The following is a 25,560-nucleotide window of genomic DNA, read 5'->3' on the forward strand; positions in this document are numbered from 1 at the left end:
CTGACGACAGCTGGGATAGGCCCCAGCGTTCCCCGTGACCCTGAGTGCAGGGCAGAAGATGGATGGATGGATGGACATATACTAACACATTCAGATAACAAACAGATGAAAAGTATTGTGTCTGTTTTAGTAGAAATTCCATATACTGGAGGTTCTGCTTATCAAAACATCATCATGATGAAGGAAGATGCATCCCAACTTCAAACCCTGTACCCCTCAATCTTCATTACCTCCTCTTTGTAATGAGCAAAGCACCAGAGGAATTAAGGAATGTGGTCGCCACAACATCGGCTGGTCTTTTTCTATTTGGTCGGGATAGATACGTTCTGCATCAATAGAGTCATTCTCTAGCGCATCTTACATTTCCAAAGTGATAAAGACAAAGCTTGGGAATGATACTGCAAACACAGTCTTTACAGCAGCTCTAAATTTTTTTTTGCCTGTGTATGTGAAGAGGCCATATTTATTTTGCCATTAACCAAATGGTGGTGTCTTGACTGGATTAATAAACTGACTAAATGGCTATTTAGCTTTTAGATGCTGAACGTATTGGTATGGTGGATAGAAAAATAGGCAACTATAAATTAAAATTCAGTGAATTTGTTTTGAAGAATTGTGGTTTGACTGTCCTTTGTATGAGACAACAATGGTAATTTTGTGTGAAATATCATAAGCACTACTCTGTGATGTGAGACAGTAGCATAATACACTGACATAATTCATGCCTTTTATTAAACTTCAATAAAGTAAACATGAATATCTTTTAATTCAGTTTTCAGATTTTGCTCTTTAAAAATCACTGGGTGCTTGCTTTTTTATTGCCTTTTTTTCTCATTCATGTATTTGATTAAACAGGAAAAGAAAGAAAATGGAACCGGCTGTCAAAAGTCTGTACCTGTGCCCTAATTCTGCTATTTTGTATTGCAGACATTCTTGCTAACAATAGATCATGGCTGATCAGCTAAATGACTGAAGGTGGACAAAATACAGTATCTCTAACAAGCAAACAAACAATCAAACAAGCAATTGAGCAAATAAGTAAAGAAATACACTGAATTTGGATATTTTTGTCTTTGTTTTTGGTTATAAACTTCTCAATTCTTTTTATAAACTTCCCGATTCTCAAAGCTCTTATAGTTTTATTAGTACTATTATAGGTCATGTTTACAATAATTTTTGTGATAATGAATATGTAAACATTCACTGTTTACTCTAATAATGCTTATGTGGTTTCATAGATGGTGAAATAGAATCTACAGAGGACTGAGTAACCCAATTGCTGCAACACAGGATAACAAGGGCCCTGGGGAGGTCATTGCGAAGAGGCTGTTTGCTATCTCCATATCAGTAATTAACATACACAATGCTGATTACTACTTTCAATGTCTAGCCTAGATTTATTACTGAACTGATATACAAAATTAACATGGAAGGAAAAATATATATATGAATGTTTTAATGTACATTCTGCCCCACACCGCCCCCATATAAGACAACATCAGCATAAAATCAATGTATAAAATCAAATTATTATTAACTCACAACAGTAATATTTGCATGGTGCAGGAGGTAGACCAATCATCTTTGGAACTGAACTTTCCTGGTTCAATTCCCAGCTTCTCCAGTGTGTCGAAGTGTTGTTGAGCAAAACACTGAACCCTAACTACTCCGCTGATGGATGGCAGCCTAGTGCTCATGGTTCATCCATGATGAGTTAATTGCAGAGAACAAATTTCACCATGCGTATTAATAAATATAATAAAGGATAAAATAGTATTATTTCAGCATAGACCTAAAGGTCAGGATAGTTTTATACCATTTGTTCTTTGTGTTTTTCACAAAGAAAACCACAAATATGCCGTACTCTTTTTGCCACCGTTTTGGTGGTCTTCTGTAGCCCAGGTTTTTTTTGCTAGCTATCATGAGGTAACTGAATAAGCAAATGGAACAATAGGTTAATGTATCTCGCAGACAGGACATTAGCCAATAGCATTGCATTGCCACCTGGGGTGGATGAGGTCGTACAAGTTCACCAGATGGACTGACTGCATGTGGAGAGGGATTGCCATGCTAAAAGTTGTTGAGAAGTTGTTATGAGGAAAAAAAAACGACTGTAGGATAATCTACATTTCCATTCACTGAACTTGCAGAGTGTTGGTTATTATTTTCTGCCCAGTTATGAGTAATTTGTGTATTATGAGATAAAAGGTGTTGAGTAGAAGTGGTGTTAGACGCAAAGCAAATGTTAGCTGTTGGCTAATATAGTGCCTCATCTGTATGAACCGCTAAGCAGAAACCTCAATATAGTCAGTTTTGTTGGAAAGTATTCAGTGGGGATTTGATGTTGAAAGAACACATCAACACTGGTAGTCAACAACAGGGAGTAGAGGAGACCAGCAACAGATAGTAACAGGGTGGGTTCCTAAACACTTGGTTGAAGATTCAGTGAACTGTTTAGTGAGCTACAGAGGATGAGTGGGCAACCTCCCTTCCCTACCTGTGGTGTGGTGGGATATTGACACGCGCACAAATCAAAGGAGATAATACCTGAGTTTGTAACTGAGGGAGAGCCATATCAGACTCAACATAGGGACAACTAGTGACACCAGCATTACAAAGGCAAACCTAGTGATGGTGGATCATTTCAAAGGTCAAATGTACACTTCAGCTGTGGGGACTCCCCTGTTCCACCTGAGTGGGAGGAGCACATTATCCAGCAGCTTTTTAGCAAGCCAAAAGTGATTGAACAACACGGCTTGGATTTTGGATGAAGGGATAAAGTTGTGCATAACAGAAAGCTTTCATGTAAGACTCCCTTTGAGCAGCGTCCTCAGGTAGCACATCCAGCCGATGTTCAGGCCATTTTAAACACATCTAAGAGCTCTTATTCACTGAAGTAATCATAGAATCAGAGTCACCTTTTTTGCCACCAATTAAGGTGGTTAAAAAATGGTACCATCCTAATTTGTATTGATTACAGTAAGTAATTAAAGTCTGGTTATTACAAAATTGTAGTTGAGGGGTAAGACAAACACAAGACAGCATTATATGTCCTTTTTGGTCATCAGAATTCAACAGAATGCTGCAGAGCATGACAAACACACGAAGTACCATTCACAGGTAAATGGAAAAATGCATAGGTGACATGCATTGGAAAGAACTCTTTTGTGTTCCTTGGTGACCTAATAGTTTTCTCAAAGGAGCATGCCACCCGATCATGAAGGAGAGATCCAACTTAAAAGGAAAGGCTTATCAGACTTACCACAGCCTGAAGGAACTCTTTTGGCTTGCAGCCTTGTCCACTTTTTCATTCAAGCTATTGTATAGACATGGAAATCAAAACACTGACGCAGATTTCTCTGGAACCCCACAGCAGAGGAACAAAGGAATGCCTGTCATTAGAGATCACTTCACAAAGTTCATGGTCGCCATTGTAGCGAAGTGTCTGTGGGACAATTTCAATATACATTACAGATTCCATGAAAGTCTACATAGCTACCAGAGACCCGATTTTGAATCCTGTGGGATTCAAGAACTTTGTCAAGTAGCTTGTCAGCATAACGTCAGGATGATTCCAGACCTACCTCAGAGTAACCCACTGATCAATGTAACCGCGCCTTATTGGATATGCTAGGTACCCTGCTAAATCGAAGGAAGCCTCAAAGGCATGAGTTCGTAAAGTCCTTTGTCCACACCTACAATTGTACAAGGGAGGAGGTGATGGGATTCATGCCATGTGAACTTACACTAAGCTGCCAGCCTTGCTCACCAGTCGACCTTGCTTTTGGGTTGGGTTGCCGCTGGGTGGTCAGCACACATCACACTCTCAATATGTGCACAGTCTAAAGTTTATTCAGGAAAGCTAAATAATGGCAATGAAAAATGCTGTGAAAACATTAAACTGAAACAAAACAAGATACAACAAGCGTGGGAGAAACAAGGAGTTTTTTGCTGTAGACCAAATCATACTGCACAGTATGTAACGGTATAAATGAACTGGTATAAATCACTCACACACACATACACACACACTGGTCACAAACATTTTTCACAAAAACAACTTGCAAATGGAAAATGCATGGATGTTTCCCATGTCTCGCACAACCTCACACACGCACACACTAAACAAACATGAAAGAACCAACAGACGTTTCAGGGAAAGCAGTTTTAAACAGCCAAATTTAAAGGCATACGTGTTCTCCAGGTTTGGGGTGGGAACTCTCCTGATGTGCAGATCATTTTATGCAAGTGCGCTGTTCATGATCCCAAAGATGTTATTGTTATATAGAATCCATTAGATAACAAGTTCCAGGAAGGCTATTTTGAATGGATGCAGTGACATGTCCAAATTCTCCAATCTGTCTAAGGCAGCCTCAGTTCTTGACATTCCCTTTAATTACATTGCAGAGAAGAAATTACTTCCCTGTTCTGTTTGGGTGATCTTACCGAATGTGTATTTTTTTCTTCAGTCTTATGACAGGTAGTTGCAAATTAACAAAAGGACCAACTGCTGACTATTCTGTGAGGAATTCATCAGTGAGCTTCAAAGTCTTTCATTAGAATGTGAATCGAGGCAAAAGGGGAAGCTGGAAAACACGAACTTGTATGAATTTACATTCATAGACAAAAGATGAGGACAGGCCTATTTCCTGAAGGTTCTGTTCTGTGCCATCATCAGCATTTTCTCTGCATTAGAAAGTGTGGGATTACGTAAGATCGACAGCATCAAATGATAGGTATCTCACACTGTCTCCTCTTTAAGTCTACCGTCTGCAGGTAAATATGTGAAGTCTGAGAAAAACAGTAAGTGACAGTCAACTCTGTCAACCAGTTCTCTAAGCACACGCTCACACACACACACACACACACACACACACACACACGCACACACACACACACACACACACACACACAAAGACAAGCCCAGATGGTGTGTTAAATGTCAAGGACAGTTATAAAAAAATATATGGCGGTAGTATAATATACTTGAAATATTGTACATAGACCATCTACTATAAAAAAGGATGTCTCAGCTGCAGAGCCTTCAGGTTGCAATTGGTGGTTTCACTATGAAGCAACAAAATTTCAGCTATTGTGGTGTGAGGCTGCTGTGTATAAAAGCTTCATTGAAGTCAGCTGAGTTCTGAAGCTCTGTACAGTTTTATTATGAAGTACTCATTCAAATTCAAAGTATTATGCTCTATCAGCTGGTGCAAAAAATAATTCCTTATTTGTTTTCCTTTTTCTATGCAATTTAGCCAATGAGTCATTCATGCTTTGTTGGGTCTATTTGGTCCGGAGAAAGAAAAGTGATAAGAAAGAAATGAGAAAATATCCAAACAATGTGAGGAGTAAATGGCCCAAAAGTATATAAAAATGTGGAACAGCTAAACATTTCCCCTCTTCAACTATATTAGATGTACATTTTGAGTATGTAATATACCTCTTTATTAAAAATCAAACTCTTTATGTCATGGGATTTAACATTGATTGCGAACAGAGCAAGTGCTATGCTCCAATAGAATTGACAAATCAACACCATTAAATTGAAACTTTTAATGAAATCTTCTGCTTTGACTTATGCCACAACCTGTGAAGATAAAGGAAAGTTGTTCAATGACAACACTGGTTTTCTGCTCAGTGACCCAGCAACTCACCGGACGCAGTCAAGCTAAAGCACATTGATTACTGGGTGTCAGTGAGTGAAGCATGTCAGATCCTGTGACTCTTATCAGCAGTGGTGAGTCATCATTTGTTTCATCATGCTTTTTTCTTCAGAACTTCACACTGTCCTTTTAGTTGATGAAATCCCCCAATTCTTGTCTATACAATTTCTGGTTCAATATCTGTACCACTCCATGCGCAAATAATTTAATGCCTTCATTCAACATGGTCTCATGCAAGCACATAAAACCATACAAAGCAGTGTGTTTTTGGATTGCACGATAGAACATCCTGATTTAGTGATAAGATTTTTTTTGTCAGAGCTTATCTGCAATGAATATGCATTGAACCACTCGGTGATGCAAACATGGAATTCTTGTTACATTTAAAGATCTGTTGATTACCCCTCAGCAAGGCAATAATGCATTACTCACATTGTTAACCACACCAATGAAAATAGATTCACTGTTTCTCTTACGCGTCAAGTGAAGTATTGTGTCTCATTAAGTAGTGCTATTAAACTTTGCTGTTCAATGAAAATATTGTACTCTCAGAGTCATTAGTGCCAGGGCCAGAAAACAAGTGAGCAACAATTTGTACCGCATCATCATTAGTGCTGTATATTACTGTTGATAGTCATTGTTAGGGGAAGTCGACAACTGGAGGCTTAGATACATGTATAATTTCTTGAAGTATTTATTAATTTATTTATTTATTTATTTATTTATTTATGAATCCGTCCCCAACAGGACGGATTCATTGGTAACAGACCAAGGCAATAGACAAACGACTATGAGCTCACAGTGTATTTGTGGAAAGGTTTGTAAAAACATGCACGGCTTGAAGATCCACCAAGCAAAGAAGAAGTGCTTGGGGGGAGCAGGAGCAACGCAACGCACAGGTGTTTCACCTGGTGAGACGCAGGAGGGGCCTGGCCCGGAGTCACCCCACAGTGCTCGGAACCTCCAAGCGTTGCCCTTGCGCTCCTTGAGCATCAATTCAGAGCGGAGGCGGATCAAGTGGCCAGCAGCTACCATGACTTCACTGTGGAAGCAGTTCGACGATGACGTGGACCAAATCCTGGAGACTGCGTCAAAAGGAGAGGCAGAGCGAAAGCTGCATGCCATGACAGCAATCATTGTCGGCATAGCGGTGGAACGGTTTGGCGAAGAGCAGAAGAAAAGCTCGGGAGCATCTTACGCAAGGAACCACAGAGCAGAACAGATCCACCTCATCAGAAGGGAGATGAGAGCGCTGAAGTGCCAGTATAAGGAGGCAGGAGAGGAGGAGTGATCGGGCCTAACCCAATTGATGGCCATCCACCGGAAGAGGATAAGGGTCCTACGCCGAGCAGAGTGGCAGCGGAGGCGGCGACGTGAGAGGGCTCGTAAACGAACGGCCTTTATCGAGAACCCTTTCAAGTTCACAAAAGACCTGCTAGGCCAGAAACGCAGTGGAAAACTTACCTCTTCAAGGGAAGACATCGATCGAGACCTCTCACAGATGTTCGGCGACCCCAGAAGAGAAATGGAGCTGGGAGACTGCGACATCCTCATTGATCCCCCTGAGCCAGAGGTGCAGTTTGACATGTCGGAGCTGAGGCTAATGGAAATCAAGGAGGTTGTCCATAAAGCCAGAGCATGCTCTGCTCCAGGACCAAGCGGCACTTCGTACAAAGTGTACAAGAACTGTCCCAAACTGCTTATGCGTCTGTGGAAAATCCTGAGTCTTCTAGAGAAAGGGAAGGATACCAGAGCAATGGCGATGGGCCGAAGGAGTATGGATTCCGAAGGAAGAAGGCTCCACCCGCCTTGATCAGTTCCACATCATCTCCCTCCTTTGCGTGGAATCGAAGATCTTTTTCAGCACTATCGCCAAGAGATTGGGCTCATACCTGGCTAGAAACACCTACATCGACACATCAGTACAGAAAGGTGGCGTGTCAGGAATGTCAGGCTGTGTGGAGCACACAGGGGTGGTGACACAGCTAATCCGGGAGGCTAGAGAGCTGAGGGGCAATTTGTCAGTGTTATGGCTCGACCTGGCCAATGCATTCGGCTCCATACCCCATAGGCTGGTCCAGCTCACTCTGGCGAAGCATCATGTGCCGAGCAGATGTAGAGACCTCATCGCTGACTACTACAACAACTTCAGCATGAGGGTTTCTTCAGGAGCAATTTCATCCAGCTGGCACAAGGTGGAGATTGGCATCATCACAGGGTGTACTATCTCTGTGACGCTATTCTCCCTGGCCATGAATATGCTCACCAAGTCTGCTGAGCCAGAGTGCAGAGGACCCCTGATGAGCTCTGGACAACGACAGCCACCCATTAGGGCATTTATGGATGACCTAACAGTTACCACAGAATCAGTTCCGGGATGTCGGTGGATTCTGAAGGGGCTGGAGATGATGATGGTGTGGGCCCGGATGAGCTTCAAACCTGCCAAATCCAGGTCGATGGTGCTCAGGAAAGGGAAGGTAGAAGACAAGTTCCGCTTCAACATAGCAGGTGCAGCTATCCCCACGATCTCAGAGAGGCCAGTCAAGAGCCTGGGCAAGATGTTTGACAGCTCTCTCAAAGATGCAGCATCCATAAAGACAGCTTGCGCTGAGCTGGATGTCTGGTTGAAGTCTGTGGACAAGTCCGGTCTACCTGGAAAATTCAAGGCTTGGGTCAACCAGCACGGCATCCTCCCCAGGATCCTGTGGCCGCTCCTCATCTATGCCGTCCCACTCTCCACAGTAGAAACCCTGGAGAGGAAAGTCAGTAGCCACCTCCGGAGATGGCTGGGGTTACCAAAGAGCCTGAGCAGCATTGCTCTCTATGGGCGCAACAACAAGCTGCAGCTGCCCTTCAAGTCCTTGGAGGAGGAGTTCAAGGTAGCCAAAGCCAGAGAGGTGGTGCTGTACAGGGATTCCAGCGATACGAAGGTGGCTAATGCTGGAGTCCAGGTAAGGACAGGCAGGAAGTGGAAGGCAGAAGAGGCTGTAGAAACAGCTGAAGCTAGGCTGCGCCATAGGACTCCGGTGGGAGTCGTCACACGGGGCCGAGCTGGCCTAGGATCCTTCCCAACCCCCCAAATGAACACCAGGGGGAAGGAGAGGAGGCGCCTGGTCCAAGAGGAGGTGAGAGCAGCTGTGGAGGAATCAAGATCGTGCAAGGCGGTGGGCATGAGACAGTAGGGTGCCTGGACAAGATGGGAAGATGCGCTTGAGAGGAAAGTTACCTGGACGGAGATCTGGAAAGCTGAGCCCCATCGCATCAAATTTCTTGTCCAGGCAGTGTATGATGTGCTGCCCAGTCCATCGAACCTGCATACTTGGGGCTTGGCGGAGTCGCCAGCCTGCCCATTGTGTTCTAAGAGAGGCACCTTAGAACACGTCCTAAGCTGCTGCACCGCAGCGTTAGGAGAAGGGCGCTACCGATAGAGGCATGACCAAGTCCTGAAGACCATCGCTGAGGCACTCAGCACAGGGTTGGTTTGGGCAAAGCAGTTCCGCCCTGCCAAGAACTCCATTGGCTTTGTCAGGGCTGGGGAGCAGGCAGCCACAGCTAGAAGAACACCAGCAGGCTTCCTGACATCTGCAAGAGACTGGCAGCTGATGGTGGACCTTGGAAAACAGCTTAAGTTCCCTAGTCATATTGCAAGCACCACCCTCCGTCCTGACATTGTCCTTGTATCAGAGGCCACCAAGCAAGTGATAATGTTGGAGTTGACCGTCCCGTGGGAAGACCGCCTGGAAGAGGCTTTTGAGAGGAAGCTCTCCAAGTACACAGGACAGGTCAGGGGGTGCCAGCAAGCAGGATGGAGGGCAAAATGCCTTCCAGTGGAAGTGGGCTGCAGGGGATTTGCAGCCCGGTCCTATGCCAGTGCTCTGGGTTGTCTGGGCATCGTCGGGCAGCATAGGAGAAGAGCCATCCGCAATACCACCGAAGCGGCAGAGAGGGCCTCAAGATGGCTGTGGCTCAAGAGAGGAGAGCCATGGAATCATGGTAGCTAGCGTGCCAACTGGACACAAGTCGGGGCCTGATCAGCCCTGGCTGGGTCACCTGGATGAGGGTGTATGATGTTGAAAGACCCGAAACACCCGATGATCCCAGGAACATCACTGAGGATGTGTCCAGGTGCATCAGTAGATGTATTTACACAGTTTACTTAATTATTCAAAGGTCTTCCAATATGTATAAATGAATAACCATGTAGTCACAAAATCATCCATTTGATTTTTAAACATTTTCCCCTCTCACAGGTGCACATTTAGGGAACTCATTTGAGTTGCAATTTGAGTAGGTCTTTGTACAGTGAAAGTTTGGACTGTGTGAAAACAAAAAAGCATGATGAATTACATCCCTTTGCCTGAGTCTCAGTCAGTAGACACCTGTCACGACTCCTTGAATCCCCAGACCAGCTGCACCCCAATCACTGCAATTATCCTCCGCACCTGGAGGCTACGCCACACCAGAAAGGAATTCACCTAATCAAGCCAGAGTATATAAGTCGGACCCAAGGTTTCAGTCAGCGTCTGGTCTTGTTTGAAGAAGGAGCTTATGTTGTCCCTGACTCGGTGTTGTATGGAAAAGCTCCAGATTGAGAACCTGTTAAACCAACCAGCAATTCTGCTAACCTATGTCTGTGCTCCTGGGGGAAAGCGTAACAACACCAGGGGCCTCTTTTATCAAGTGTGTGTACATGTGGAAGAGTGCGTAAAGAGTGCATACAAACATTTCCAAGCAAATCATCGGATTCTTCAATTTGTAGTCTTGTGTAAGAATATATGTAAATTTAAACACAACTCTTACCATGCAAATGCATAAAACGTAGTGCCAGAACAATGAAACTATAAATAAAACACTTTCAGAGTATTCAGCAATCTAAAATATCACAATAGGCCTACTAAAAGGCTGATGGTTGTACCATAAGCTTGACCTTGTCTGCCAGTGCAATTAGAATGCATATCATTTTTAAATCTGACATCATACAACTCCAGCGAGTCTGACTTATATTTCAATCTTACAACAAAGGCTGCTGGGGTAGCTGACTGTGCTCTCTCGTTTTCTAGAGCACCGGCCTTCTCTTTGGGAGTTCTGGTCTCTAAGGAAAAACAAATAATTGTTTATTATTGTTAATTACTCTATCTCTGTACGCAACATACACCTCCTGTAACGGTTTACAGGTGAATACGAAACAATCAAATGTAGGTATATCACAAAAATGCTCACAATACCATAAAATAGTAAAAATAATACCATGTTAATAAATTGAATGGTCAATAAAAATGTGTAATTTATTAACCCATCCTTTACTTAAGCCTTCTGATCTAATTTGTGGCCACCATCTCCCTTTACAATGCATACAGGTTGTTTTTTTTTTTTTCTGCTGGATTATATTTAAGATACATTCATGTGTCTTTTCGTCATTTCCAGACGCTAAGCTTATTTGTTGATACTGTTGCTGTGGTCCAAGGTCTGTGCCCAGTAATTGCAGGTGTGCTGAACACAATGTCTGCTGCACACTGGGTCATGGCCGTGACTGAACAAGGATTGGATGCAGCAGCAATGCAGACACATTTTGTGTTTTCATTGACAGATTACACCCACAATAAGTAGAAATGTCATGCATCTTGAATGTCTGACAGACCAGACATTAACACCTTTGCCGGAAAGTCACACGTCTCATGTTTTAGTCACCAAAGACCCATTTTTATCTTGTCACTGTCTCATTATTGTCATGAAAAAAGGGGCACCAACGAAATAATTTTGTCATCATTGTCGTTGACGAAAACAACACGGAACCGGACAGGGAAAAGAAGCTTTCTGGCCTCTCTGTGGCTGACAGACTGTACCTCCGGAGTGGAAATTGTTCGAGGGCAACACTACTGTGTTGTGGGGGGCTGCACAACAGCATGGCACAGAGTGTGCCCTACTGATCGAGCACTGTAATGACCAAAAAGTACTTAGCATCGTCCACAAAAATTCCAGAGAAAGCTCTTTCACATGCTGGAACCAGGAGGCTGGGTTGTTCTTTCTGTCACAACTGTGGAAGCTTCACAGCCCTGGCAAGAATAGGTGGCTGTGAGAGTTGGGGCATCATGGTCCCAAGTGGTCCAAAGTGGAGTCACACACTTCTTCTGAGTCAGACAAGTTCAATACAGGGTCATCAACATGGCAGTGTGAGGGAAAATAATGAAGATGAAGGTGAGTTCAAACTTTTCCTCAAGATCAAAACCAAACAAAAGACACACTTTGTACCAGAAAAACTAAGGAACGCAAACCATCCCCCCAGCTCAGTCCCGTAGGGTGCCACTACCAAGGACTTCTCTCATCATTTCATTTTAGCCAGTCGGACACACACTGGCAGTGTAAATAAACCAGATTCACACGCACGGAAAAAAAGTGTTTCAACTGAGAAATATGTCTGCAGTCCATCGTTATTTGTTGCAATACAATATGAAAAAAAAAATACAAGCACACTGACTTTCTTCTAAAATTATACATCCTGCCTATTATTGCCTGCATCCTATGGATTTAGGGCATTTTTGACATTTCTTGCTTATGACTATTATAACGTTTAGATATTATGTAACCCCTGGGAAATATAGTGTTTCATTTGATTCTTGTGATTGGGCGTTGAATCGTCTTGTCAGTTTTTCTGTTTCCAGTTGGCTGGGGGGTGGGAGTAAGGCAGGGTGAGCTGCAACCAGGTTTGGGTGTGAGAGAGGGACGAGGAGGAGCAGGAGAGCTGCACGTGCGGCTCTGCGGCAGCTGCACCTGGAGGACTTTCTGGACTGAAAAAGTTCCGGTTCTGCTTGATGTAAAGTGCCGAGCGGTCAAACACTACATGCTATAGTGACTGGACTGCGGTGCGCCAAAAAAAAAAAAAAAAAAAAAAAAGTGACGCCACCAAAGAAGGATTTTGCCAACGTGTTAGTTAGATGGCTTAGCTATCTGGATCGGCAACCGCGGACGACAATCCACGGCAGCCCAGATAGCGCTCTAGGTGACCAGGAAAAGCCTGGTAGCTCCTCTGGCCACGAGGTAAATGGCGACCAGCCCTTCCCACCTGCCGCCTCAGCCGACGCCTCCAGTCTACACTGTCAGGAGCTGAAAGAAAGAATGCTGACATTGATTCTTCTCCGAGTGTGAGTACTTCGCTTCATTTTGCTGACTGACTCTGCTCAAAGAGGGAGAATTCGCCTCCTATTTTTCTCCCACCACCGAAGTAAAAGGCCTGTACGTTTTTGGCTCCCACGTTCTTCAGCATCGATCAGGCCTGCAACTGGGGGTTTATTTTTCTTTAATGTTTCTATCTGATCACCCGCTGGTGTGTAGGAGTGGGCCCACAATTTAAAGTGTTATACAAGGGTTCATAATTTCATTTTTTTTTTTTCTGACGCATTCTTATTTCTGTTTAATAAATTACAAGTTATTTTTGTAAAGTGCTTCGGCGATTTGTTTTCGATACGTGGTATTTTTGGTGATCTTTGAAGAAGGGGTAAATACATTTTACCACCTCAGTGAGCCTTTTTACTTTATATGCCTGACAGTTTCCTGCCCAATCACAACTTAATACTCACCCAAATCACTAAAACAGACCAAATTTCAACCTGGTTGTCAACTACCTAACACAATAATGTACATGAAGAGGAACCAGTCAACAGCCTTGAAAGGTTTCAAACTGCATCAATAATGAAGACTAAAGTCAGACAAACAAATCTGCAGGGCAACAACAAGAAATAAAATAAGGGCCACAAAAAAAAAAACAATCAAGCCAATTCAAAACAATCAAAATAAAATCTGTATTTATCAAATGTTTGGAAACCAATCATAGACACACTTGCCAGTAATCTCTGCTGAGTTCTAAGCTACCATGCTTATGCTTGTTTATGCTAATTTGCATTCAGATATTGACATAAGTATGACAATAATGTTATATTCTTTCAGAAACTCAGGAAAAGTCTTGCCTGCACTCAGGTGCCAGAGGCACAGAGTACACAATGACTCGTTTGCCTTGGGGGACACCTTGTCTGATGGCCATGGTGTGACTCATGCAACAAGCCAAGATGATGCACCAGTGAAGCACAAACGGCATATTTCTTATACCCTGCAGCAGCTGCAGTTTGCATTCAACCAGGCTGTTAGAGAGTGGTGGGGGGGTTGTACCAGGGGAGGTGGGTAAACATCTTCTCAAGCAGTTTTGTACAGGGTGCTGGGATGCCTCTCTGCTTTCTAGTTTACAACTTGGACAGAAGAAAAACTCAGAAGAAGGCAACCACATCCCTTGGAGAAATGCAATGCTCAGATGTGTGTCAATTAAGAACACCTTAAAAGAAAACACTCTGTAAGGTAAAATACCAACCAACCCTAAAAGAAACTTAAAAGTGTTGAGTTGCTAAAATTGGCTAAAGCCAAGGAGGAGTCCACCTACATGGAGCACCTGGAGAGAGTGAAACTGTCCAACTGCCCATGGGCCTCGCCACTCCACATGGTGGCCAAAGCGATGCATCATGGCAGCTAGCAGGCACCACTATTTCTCAAAGGTGGACCTACTGTGCAGCTATCATCAGGTTCCCGTGTACACGGAAGGCATGCCCAAGATCAGTGGTCACCCCTTTTGAGCTCATATACATGCATTTTGGCTCAAAGGGGACAGCACAAACCTTTATAGCCTGATGAACACAGTGTGAGGCCTTACTTTCATGTTGTTAACCTCAACAACATATTGGTGACCAGCCTATTGGCTGAAGAGCAGTGTTTGCACACCGGTGTTTGCAAGGACATCAACAGTGGGCAGCTGCATGTATGGCATGCCAGCGTACAGAGTCTCTTGCACACAAGGTCCCCCTTCTGCTGTTCCCGATTCCGGCTAGGTGTTTCAAGCATGCACATGTCGATCTGGTGGGCCCTCTAACCTCGTTCCCAGGGTTTTTCACACCTGCTCACAATTGTGGATCAGACCACCAGGTGGCCATAAGCTGTCCCGTTCTCTACCGCAACATCCTCAAACATTGCACGTGCTTTTCTTTGCTCCTGGATTGCCCATTTTGGCACCCTGTTGGACAGGGATCCACAGTTCATGTCTAGGCTCTCTGATGGCAATTGGGTAGACAGTTTACCGTGAGCTATGCTTGGGTTGAATTTGGCTCCTAATGAGGATCAGTTGCTCTGCCTCCCAGAGGTAACTTTGCCTTTGAGTCCTGAACCTCAAACCTGTTTGGCTGTTCTTCTGTCTTGCCTGACAGTGCTCAGGTTTCAAGCCCCATTCCTCATTGTTTTCCACAGTCTGTCATGCCTGGAGCTCATATTGGCTTGTTTTGTTTTTGTGCAACATGATGCTTACCTTAGGTTCCTCCAACCCCCATATGATGGCCCATTTCGAGTTCTTGAGAAGGGTGCTTAAGGTTATTGTGTGGATTTCTATCTATTGCCACTAGATGTCCTCCCTTTCAGCTGTTTAATTGTTGTTGAGTCATGTTTTCTGATGATTAGACTGTGTTAAGTTCTAATTACTATCAACTGTGGCTTATTACGGGAACCCTAATGAGCGCCCTCTGTTTTTTTTATTCTTTGCTCAGTCTACCTAGAGTTTGGATGACTGAAAATTACCCTGGTTTCCTAGTGTACACTTTTTTTTCCTTTGGACCCTCTATGTTTTGGAACAACTTTGCCAAGCTCTATGCAACCTTTTTTGAGTCAGTAAAAATATTGCCCTGAATCTTGTCTGCCTCTCTCTGCATCTGAGTCTGCCCTGAGGTCTTGTGATAAAGCTTCTGCCTGGTACGCAAGTGACCCGGGTCCTATCCCTGGGTGAAACCTGACAGCTATGTTCTGGATATGGATGGTTGTGGGGAAGGGTAATGTCTGATAGGCTCAAACTAGTGCACAGAGTGGTGGATAGAGTTGTGTCCCTTATCGGGTTGGCCTCCTGCCAGGACCACCACAGGCTCAGCGCCCTTTCTCACCCAGCAATGGACCGTGTTTCTCCTGATGTTTGGCTGGGAGACTGCACAGCCATTAGTGCACACTACTCAGGCCTCTGGTGAGAGACCAATTTCTTTCAAGGAGTCCCTTCTGGGTGTTTGGGTCAGGGGGGGTCGTGTGGTGGACAATAGGGGCGCTCACTTTACAAGACTGTAAGCTGGGGGTGTGGTTTAAGATCCTGGGTTTTTCTGGAACAAAGTGTTCCTTTTGTTTGTTTTAGGTCTAACAGGCTCCAGCATTCCCCATGACCCTAACTGTAGTTTCAGCAGTGAGATCTCACTTTCCCCAGTGGGCAAGTGAAGGCAACAAGCAAAGCCTTTGTAAAAAGAATTCTATTATGGAGGGATTTGGTATTTTTAGCAGTGATTTGCTCAATGCAAATTTATTTACATGGCTATGTGAAGATTTCCAGTTGGAAGTTTTATTACATGTGTTTTATGCTTCACAAGTTTGTGCGTATTCAAATGCTCGATAGGTTTAATCTGTTGCGAGAGAACATTAAATATAGAGGTAGAACATTACATGTAACACAGACATGATATCCCTGGATAGTGAATTAAACTGAACTACAACTTGTATGCTTGACACCACACAGGGAAACTCAGTAAAGGTAGTTGATGTGCGAATTGGGAGAGGGGTTAGGATGGTGAGGTCTCTCAAGGGTCAGAAAGAGAGACGGCATTAGGTAACAAATAGTTGATGTAGTCATGATAAGGAAAAGGAAATGCCATCAGGAAAAAAACAGCAGAAAAGTAAGATGAAAAAGCTGTGATGACTAATTCCGAATTGGGCAGGCTGGGTGAAGAGGAGCCAACTGAAAAAGAAAATGAGGGCTAGGTGAAGGGGAGAGAGATGAGGTACGAGAATTGGCATCCTCATCGTAGATCTCCTCATTATTGCTCCTGCTGAACCATCTTCTCTAATCTTGGCAGTGTGTAATAGAGGCATCACAGATAGTGGATGTTATTCCCGTCCCACTCAGAGAGGCAGGACCACATGATTGAACTGAATGAAAGTTCTTGGTCTACATTCTGCCAGGTTGCTGCTAAAAGGTGACACCATTTGAATTAATCTTCTTGGAAAACCGAATTAAAAATAAAAGATAAAAAGCAAGTGTTAAGTAATCAAAATGAAGAGACAAATGTTCCCCGTTTTACTAAATATTATCAAGTATTTCAACTGTATTTATATAGTTCTCATAAATGGCTTTTCAACCATGCCATTTGCGTCATATAATAAAACTCAAATTCAAATGCATGCAGTTTATGTTTTATACCCTCTAAGATAGATTCATTAAACTTGTAAATGTTCCCAGTTCTGTGATTATATCAATAATGTAGTAATTCTAGCTGGTCAAAAAGTATGTATAGTATTAGGTGATTTAAGTATGAGGAAGCAGCACAGGTCTATCACAGGGGTGATCAACATGTCAATCATGATCTACCAGTTGATTGCAAAGGCAAGATCGATCATGGAACACTGTCTTTCAAAATAATTTCTATCACACAGGATACCACACATTGTAAAAACGACTGAGCCATGAGCCACAGAATACACTACAGAACAGGTAGCATGGGTAGATCGTATGTCAATAAAAGAATACCTGTTAGCTTATCTGTCCTCACTGCGGCATTGAGGCACTTGATTTACATACAGCACAGCCAATTTGAGATCTCGAATGAAATACCTCTCCACCATGACCAATGATCATCTGAAAGTGTATTTGAGGCTGGCTACCAGCAAATACTGATCCTATGCAACTCTGACTGATTCCCTTCATTACAAGACATCATCAGAGTAAGGTAATGGGCAACAGTGTACAGAATTGTTTTGTGCCATTCATGTTCATGCTGTCATACAAGGGAAACAATAAATATTTTAAATATTACGTTTTCTCTGAATTCTAATTGCTGGTAGATAATTTTGACTCGGTAATTTTTAGCTATATTTTGTCTATTAGCAATACAGTAGGATAATGAAATCCCTTTGTCTTCAGACACTCTAGGCTATAGCACAAACTGGGGAGAAAAAGAAATATATTTCAATTCTTTTTAGCTTGGTTTGGTTTTGGGTTTTGAGTTGGTTTTTTTTGCCCGTAATACAAAACTGCCTATAGACTATGGTCATACCAAACCTGGCATTAGTGAAAAGGCCTCTTCCCACAGATAGCCATCTCAAGGAAGATGTGAAGAGAATCTAACAACCATGGTCATAGCTCTTTGAAGAGATAAAAATTCCCCCTACCTTTATAATATATAATATATTATTATTCATGTTTTCTTTTTTTTTTAGATCCCTGTTTTTAAAAAAAATCCCTTTTGGAATATATACAATGGGGTAAAAATGCAGGCTCAGGGCGGCATTGGCCAGTGTCTCCCTGAGCCAGCCTCGGGGGGCATGGAGCATTCTCTCCCTGAGCCGGTCCCAAGCCCGGATAAATGGCGGTGGGGTTTTGCATGGCCCCGCACCCCAAGTACCCGGATTCCAAGAGTGTGTAAAACAAGCCCTTATAAGGAGATAAACCAAACCAAATGGTCACAGGTATAAAATGAGCGTGACCCTTTGGCTCGGGGTCAGAACCTCCTTATCTGCACATCCGCTGGACGCGTCTCAGCGGGTGTCCAGAGAGGGTGAACGATCCTCTCGGGTGACATCCTTTCTGACCCGGGATATCTCGTAAGTGTATTACTGACTTTGAATAAATGATTCTTGCTTGATTAGTTCCTGACCATCGTGACGTCTTACCTGAATGAGATCTGAACACACCGTGACAAAGTCCGGTCCCATGGCGGAAGCCACAAAAACAGACAAATTGGTGATCCCGACGTGATATCAAACGACCCTCAGAGTGGCCGACCGCAAAAGGAAGAAGTCCCTACTCCCTGATGACCTTCAAACCTTCCAATTGCTCCTATCCACCTTCTCCTCCATTCTCTCAACGGTCAAAGCCACCCTCTATCACTCCAAAATTCAATCCTCTGCATCTACTCTCAAGAAACTCTTCGAAACCTTCACTACACTTCTCCAACCCCCATGTCCCCCTCCCCTCTTCCCGAAGATTTTGCAAACTTCTTTGTAAAGAAAGTAAATAACATTAGATCCTCTTCTCTCACAATCTAACCAGCTCCATAGCCAACCTCCCCTCCTCTCCCTTCCCACCTACCGCACCAGTCACTACCCTCCTCCCCTCCTCAAACCCTTCCTCTTCATCCCCTTTTAACCCACCTCAGCTTATCCTACCCCACTTCACCCCTCTCTCTCCCCCCGAGGTCCTCAAACTCATAACATCCAGCCGCCAGACCACCCGCTCCTTCGACCTGGTCCCCTCCCCCCCCTTACAATCCATAGCACCAGACCTTCACCCCTTCCTATCTCACCTCGTCAACACGTCCCTCAAGACAGGCAGCTTTCCATCTGCCTTCAAGACTCAACAGGGTCACCCCTCTGCTCAAGAAACCAGCACTTGACCCATCTGATGTCAAAAACTATAGACTCGTCTCCCTACTACCGTTTCTCTCAAAAACACTTGAGCGCAGTCTTTAACCAACTCTCTCACTACCTTCAGCAATTCAACCTCCTGGACCCTCTTCAGTCAGGGTTCAAAGTAGGTTACTTGACAGAGACAGTCCTCCTTGCGTCGTCACAATCACTGCAGGAAGTGAAAGTGGCCTCTCTCTTGTCTGTGCTCATACTTCTTGACCTGTCAGCCACGTTCCACACAGTAAACCACCAGATCCTTGTCTCCACCCTCAAGGCTCTGGGTGTCACAGGATCTGCACTCTCCCTGTTGGCATCCTATCTGACAGGTCGCTCCTACCAGGTGACATTGCGGCGGGCTGTGTCTGAACCATGCAGACTGCCTACCAGTGTTCCAAAAGGTTCGGTGCTAGGCCCTCTCCTCTTCTTCCTGTACACAACGTTGCTTGGTTCTGTCATTCCCTCACATGGCTTCTCTTACCACTGCTATGCCGACGACACACAGCTGATCCTGTCCTTCCCTCCGTCAGACACACAGGTGGAAACTCGAATTACAGCTTGCCTGTCCGACATCTCAGATTGGATGGCAACTAACTACCTGAAGCTCAACCTAGACAAGACTGAGCTGCTCTTTCTCCCAGGGAAAGGTTGTTCGCACACAGATCTGGCCATCGCCTTCGACAACACTGTGGTAAGGCCAACCACAACTGCAAGAAACCTGGGTGTGGTCCAAGACAACCAACTGTCATTCTCGGTGAACATTGCACATAACTGCAGATTCCTCCTCTACAACATCAGCAAGATTCACAGATTCCTCAAGGAGGATTCAGTGCAGATACTCATCCGGGCTCTAGTCATCTCTCCTTTGACTGTGACTCCTTCCTTGCCAGTGCCCCAACGGTGATTATTAGGGCCTCTGGAGCTTATTCAGAAAGCAGCAGCTTTAAGTTGTACTATTATGGTACTGACAAGAAGAGAAATGGAGTAGGAGTTATCTTGAAGGAGGAGTTTGTTAGGAACGTCCCAGAGGTGAGAAGAATGTCAGATAGACTTATGAGCCAAAAACTGGAAATCGAAGGTGTGATGCTCAATGTTGTTAGTGGCTATGCCCCGCAGGTGGGATGTGAATTTGAAGAGTAGGAGAAGTTCTGGAATGAGTTAGATGAAGTGATGCAGAATATTCCCAGAAATGAGAGAGTGGTAATTGGTGCAGACTTCAATGGACATGTAGGTGAAATGAAGAAGTGAAGGGCAGATTTGGTATCCAGGATAGGAATGCAGAGGGACAGATGGTGGTAGATTTTGCAAAAAGGATGGAAATGGCTGTAGTGAACACCTACTTCCAGAAAAAAACAGGAACATAGGGTAACTTATAAGAGCAGAGGTAGGAACACGCAGGTAGACTACATCTTGTACAGACAAGATAACCTGAAAGAGATCAGTGACTGCAAAGTAGTTGTAGGTGAGAGTGTTGCCAGACAGCAAAGGATCATGGTTTGTAGGATGACTCTGGTGACAAGGAAGATGAAGAGGACAAAGGCAGAGCAGAGGACAAAGTGGTGGAAGCTGAAAAGGGAGGAGTGTTGCATGGTTTTCAGGGAGGAGTTGAGAGAGGGTCTGGGTGGACAGGGAGAGCTTCCACGTGATTGGACAACAACAGCTAGTGTTATCAGGGAGACAGGTAGAAGAGTACTTGGCGTGTCATCTGGAAGGAAAGTAGATAAGGAGACTTGATGGTGGAATGAGGAAGTGCAGGAGTATATACAGAGAAAGTGGTGAGCAAAGAAGAAGTGGGATACTGTGAGGACTGAGAAGAAAAGACAGGAGTACATGGAGATACAACGTAAGGTAAAGATAGAGGTAGCAAAGGCAAAACAAGGGCGTACAATGACTTGTATGCTCAGTTGGATAGTAAGGAGGGTGAGAATGATCTATACAGGTTGGCGAAACAGAGAAATAATGATGGAAAGGATGTACAACAGGTCCGGGTGATTAAGGATGGCGAGGGAATGTATTGACAGATGCTAGAAGAGTGATGGGAAGATGGACAGAGTACTTTGAAGATCTGATGAATGTGGAAAATGAAAGAGAGGCAAGGGTAGAAGATGTGACTATTGTAGACCACAAAGTAGGGCAAATTAATAAAAGTGAAGTGAGGAAGACATTGAAGAGGATGAAGAGTGGAAAAGCAGTTGGTCCTGATGATATACCCGTGGAGGTGTGGAAGTGTCAAGGAGAGGCACTGACTCCATTAATCAACAGGATCTTAGGGAGCTGCATTGTGTTTCTGTAGACCTAGAAATAGAAAAAGCATATGACAGGGTGCCAAGAGAGGAGCTCTGGTATTGTATGAGGAAGTCTGGAGTGGCAGAGAAGTATGTTAAACTGGTGCAGGACATGTATGCTAGCTGTGAGATACTGGTGCGGTGTGCAGCAGGGGAAACAGAGAAGTTCAAGGTGGAGGTGGGACTCCATCAAGGATCAGCTCTGAGCCCCTTCTTGTTCGCAATTGTGATGGACAGGCTGATAGATAAGGTTGGACAGGAATCTCCATGGACAATGATGTTTGTAGATGACATTATCATCTGTAGTGAGAGCAGAGAAGAGGTTGAGGAAAATCTAGAGAGATTGAGGTATGCGCTGGAAAGGAGAGGAATGAAAGTTAGTCGCAGCAAGACAGAATATATGTGTGTGAATGAGAGGAACTCGGGTGGAACGGTGAGGCTATAGGGAGTGGAGATATAGAAGCTGGAGGATTTCAGGTACTTAGGATCAACAGTCCAGAGCAACGGAGAGTGTGGAAAAGAGGTGAGGAGACGGGTCCAAGCAGGTTGGAATAGGTGAAGAAAAGTGTCAGGGGTACTATGTGATAGAAGACTATCGGCCAGAATGAAAGGAAAGGTGTACAAGACAATGGTGAGACCAGCGATGCTGTATGTCCCAGAAACTGCAAACTCTCGTTCTGTCTCCTGTCTTTTCGTCATTTTAACAGAGATGAAGATGTTGAGATTCTCTTTCGGAGTGACCAGGATGGATAGGATCAGGAATGAGTCTATCAGAGGAACAGCACATGTTAGATGTGTTGGTGAGAAGGTCAGAGAAGCCAGACTGTGATGGTTCAGTCATGTGCAGAGTAGGGATAGTGAATATATTGGTAGATGGATGCTGGAATTGGAGCTGCCAGGCAAGAGGTCTCGTGGAAGACCAAAGAGAAGATTTATGGACGTAGTAAGAGAGGATATGAGGAGGATACAGAGAATAGTGTTAGATGGAGAAAGTTGATTCGCTGTGGCGACCCCTGAAGGGAAAAGCCGAAAGAAGAAGAAAAAGATATACAGTGGGGTAAAAAAGCTTTTGGTCAACCACCAATTTTGCAAGTTCTCCCGCTTAAAAAATAATAGAGGTCCGTTATTTTCTTTATAAGTACACTTCAACAATGAGAGACAGAATGCGAAAAAAAAATCCAGAAAATCACATTGTCTGATTTTTAAATAATTTATTTGCAAATTATGGTGGAAAATAAGTTTTGGGTCAAGAACAAACGTTCATCTCAATACTTTTTTAAATACCCTTTGTAGGCACTGACAGATGTCAAATGTTTCTTTGAGTCTTCACAAGGTTTTCTCACACTGTAGCTGGTATTTTGGCCCATTCCTCCATGTTGATCTCCTCTGGAGCAGTGATGTTTTGGGGCCATCACTGGGCAACACGGATTTTCAATTCCCTTCAAAGATTTTCTATGGGGTTGAGATCTGGAGACTGCACCTCAGCACTCTTTCTCCCCCAAACACGACAAGTTGAGTTTTTACCGAAAGTTCTATTTTGGTTTCATCTGACCATAGGACTCCCAATCCTCTTCTGGATCATCCAAATGCTCTCTAGCAAACTTCAGATGGTCCTGGACATGTACTGGCTTAAGCATGGGGACACGTCTGGCACTGCAGGATTTGACTCCCTGGCTGCGTACTGTGTTACTGATGCCTTTGTTACTTTGGTCCCAGCTCTCTGCAGGTCATTCAGAAGGTCCCCCCGCGTGGTTCTGGGATTTTTGCTCACCGTTTTTGTGATAATTTTGCCCCCCAGGGGTGGGATCTTGCGTGGAGCCCCAGATCAAGGGAGATTATCAGTGGTCTTATATGTCTTCCATTTTCTAATAATTGCTCCCACGGTTGATTTCTTCACTACCAAGCTGCTTACCTATTGCAGATTCAGTCTTCCAAGCATAGTGCAGGTCTACAGTTTTGTTTCTGGTGTCCTTTGGCAGCTCTTGGCCATCGTGGAGTTTGGAGTGTGGCTGTTTGAGGTTGTGGACAGTGTCTTTTATTCTGATAACCAGTTCAAACAGGTACCATTAATACAGGTAACATGTGTAGGACTAAAGCACCTCTTACAAAAGAAGTTACAGGTCTGTGAGAGCCAGAAATGCTGCTTGTTTGAAGGTTACCAACTACTTATTTTCCACCATAATTTGCAAATAAATTCTTTAAAAATCTGTATGATAATATGATTTTCTGTTTTTTTTTCACATTCTGTCTCTCATAGCTGAAGTGTACCTATGATGAAAATTACAGGCCTCTATCATCTTTCTAAGTGGGAGAACTTGCACAATTGGTGGCTGACTAAATACTTTTTTGCCCCACTGTATACAGTATACTGTATATAGCATGAATGTTTATGTATTTTAGATTGCCTCTCAACAGACAACATCCACACATTCTCCAAAATACACATAAACAGCATACATTTCACATTACAATACAATATATTTCTCACTTGAGATTATTGGGTCAGGATGGTCAGGTGTACTATTCTAAATGCTTTCAAAGGGAAAATTGAGGGTCTGTTGTAGCAGGGATGATCAGTATCTGCCCTTTCACCTGTCTCCGTCAGTTTTCAGGGCCTTAATTTCTCAATTAAATTATAATAGGTATGTAGGTATGTTCACACCGCTGTAGCCCTGATGGAGCAGCTGGGAGGTAAGGCAAGACATATTTTCTCAGCTATAGCCCACACAAATATTAACATAAACACACGCCCACACAGAAAGACATTGGAAGTGACAGATGACTGAAATCCCGGGTGCTGTTTGTCACAGAAATGACATTTTGAAGATGCGTTCGAAGAAAATAGAAGCAAAAGGAAATGTTGCAGTGTCACAAAAGGGAGGAAGAGATCAGGAGGCTTGGCAAATTCCCTTATTCATTTTCTTTCTGCGAAACTAAAAATTATAAATCATGGGGAAAATCACAGAACCTACAACTCCAATACCTTCCAACTTACACAAAGAGACAAAAACACACACACACACACACACACAGACACAAATACACAAACATACTGCATGACTTACATGTGAGTTACTAAAGTTAAGACCATGATGTTTTTTTAAGACATTCAATTTCTGATGAGCTGAATAACTTTATGGTTGTTTCTTGACAATCCAGTATTCTAAAATGACAAGTGAAAAATCTTTCACCAGATAACTAGCAAATATAGAAATACATACTGATCACAAAATTTACAGAATCTAAACATTAGTCTATAAATGTTTAGGGAGCGGATGGTGACCAGTATTTATCATACTCTTGTTTCATCACTGAGAGTGCTGCCTGTTGGACAGGGCACCCATGAGAGCCTGAAACTGATGACACACCCAGTCCTCATCACTCAGACATAAAAACCCATGGGTGCCATAATTCTCCTGCTGCCACTCCAACAGCTCCATCTAATCAACATGGTGAGCATCAATTGCATTTGAAGAATGTATTTTATACTGTTTTCATCCACAAGTTCTGTTTTAATTCACCAATCTCTTCACTCATTGATTATTAAAAGCCACTGTCTATTAATTAAAGGTACGGACATATATTCTTTTGTATCCATACATGTCATTACATTACTCAATCTAAAATAGCAAAAATCAAAGCCCAGCTTTCGAAACGTGTACCACACATTTAAGGTCTGCACATTCTTTGTGAAATATCCCAATTCAAATAAGTGGAACTGTTAGGGTCTCACACCTGGGTTCAATTCGTAATCGGCGCCAGCTGCAGCAGCGGCCGCTAATCAAGATCCCTATAAAGGGCAGCGGCACGCTCTGTCTGCTGCCGGGGGATTGTGGTTGTCCCAGACCACCGCGGGTCCCTGTCCCTGTCCCTGTCCCTGTCCCTGTCCCTGTCCCTGTCCCTGTCCCTGTCCCTGTCCCTGTCCCTGTCCCTGTCCCTGTCCTACCCTGACTGGACCCCTACCCAGCCTTGACCCTGTCCAAGACCCTGCCTTGACCCAGCCATGACCCTGTCCGAGATCCAGCCTTGACCCAGCCCGAGGTCCTGCCTTCAACCTTCACCCTGCCCGGGGACCGTCCTGGTGGGACCCAGTCTTGTGCGACTCTGTCTCGGGGCCAGAGACATACCAGCAACACCCTATCTGCCGTTCTACC

The 25,560-nt window shown here is 43.9% G+C and overlaps 1 pseudogene; it reads left to right on the plus strand.

Moving 5' to 3' along the window:
• The first annotated feature begins 6,582 nt into the window (after positions 1–6,582).
• On the plus strand, positions 6,583–25,379 carry LOC147232217 (uncharacterized; annotated as a pseudogene).
• The last annotated feature ends 181 nt before the right edge of the window (positions 25,380–25,560 follow it).

This window comes from Fistularia commersonii, chromosome 8 (genome assembly GCF_037954325.1).
Source record: "Fistularia commersonii isolate RoL2024-O1a breed Wild chromosome 8, RoL_Fcom_v1.0, whole genome shotgun sequence".
NCBI classification, from domain to species: Eukaryota; Metazoa; Chordata; class Actinopteri; order Syngnathiformes; family Fistulariidae; genus Fistularia; species Fistularia commersonii.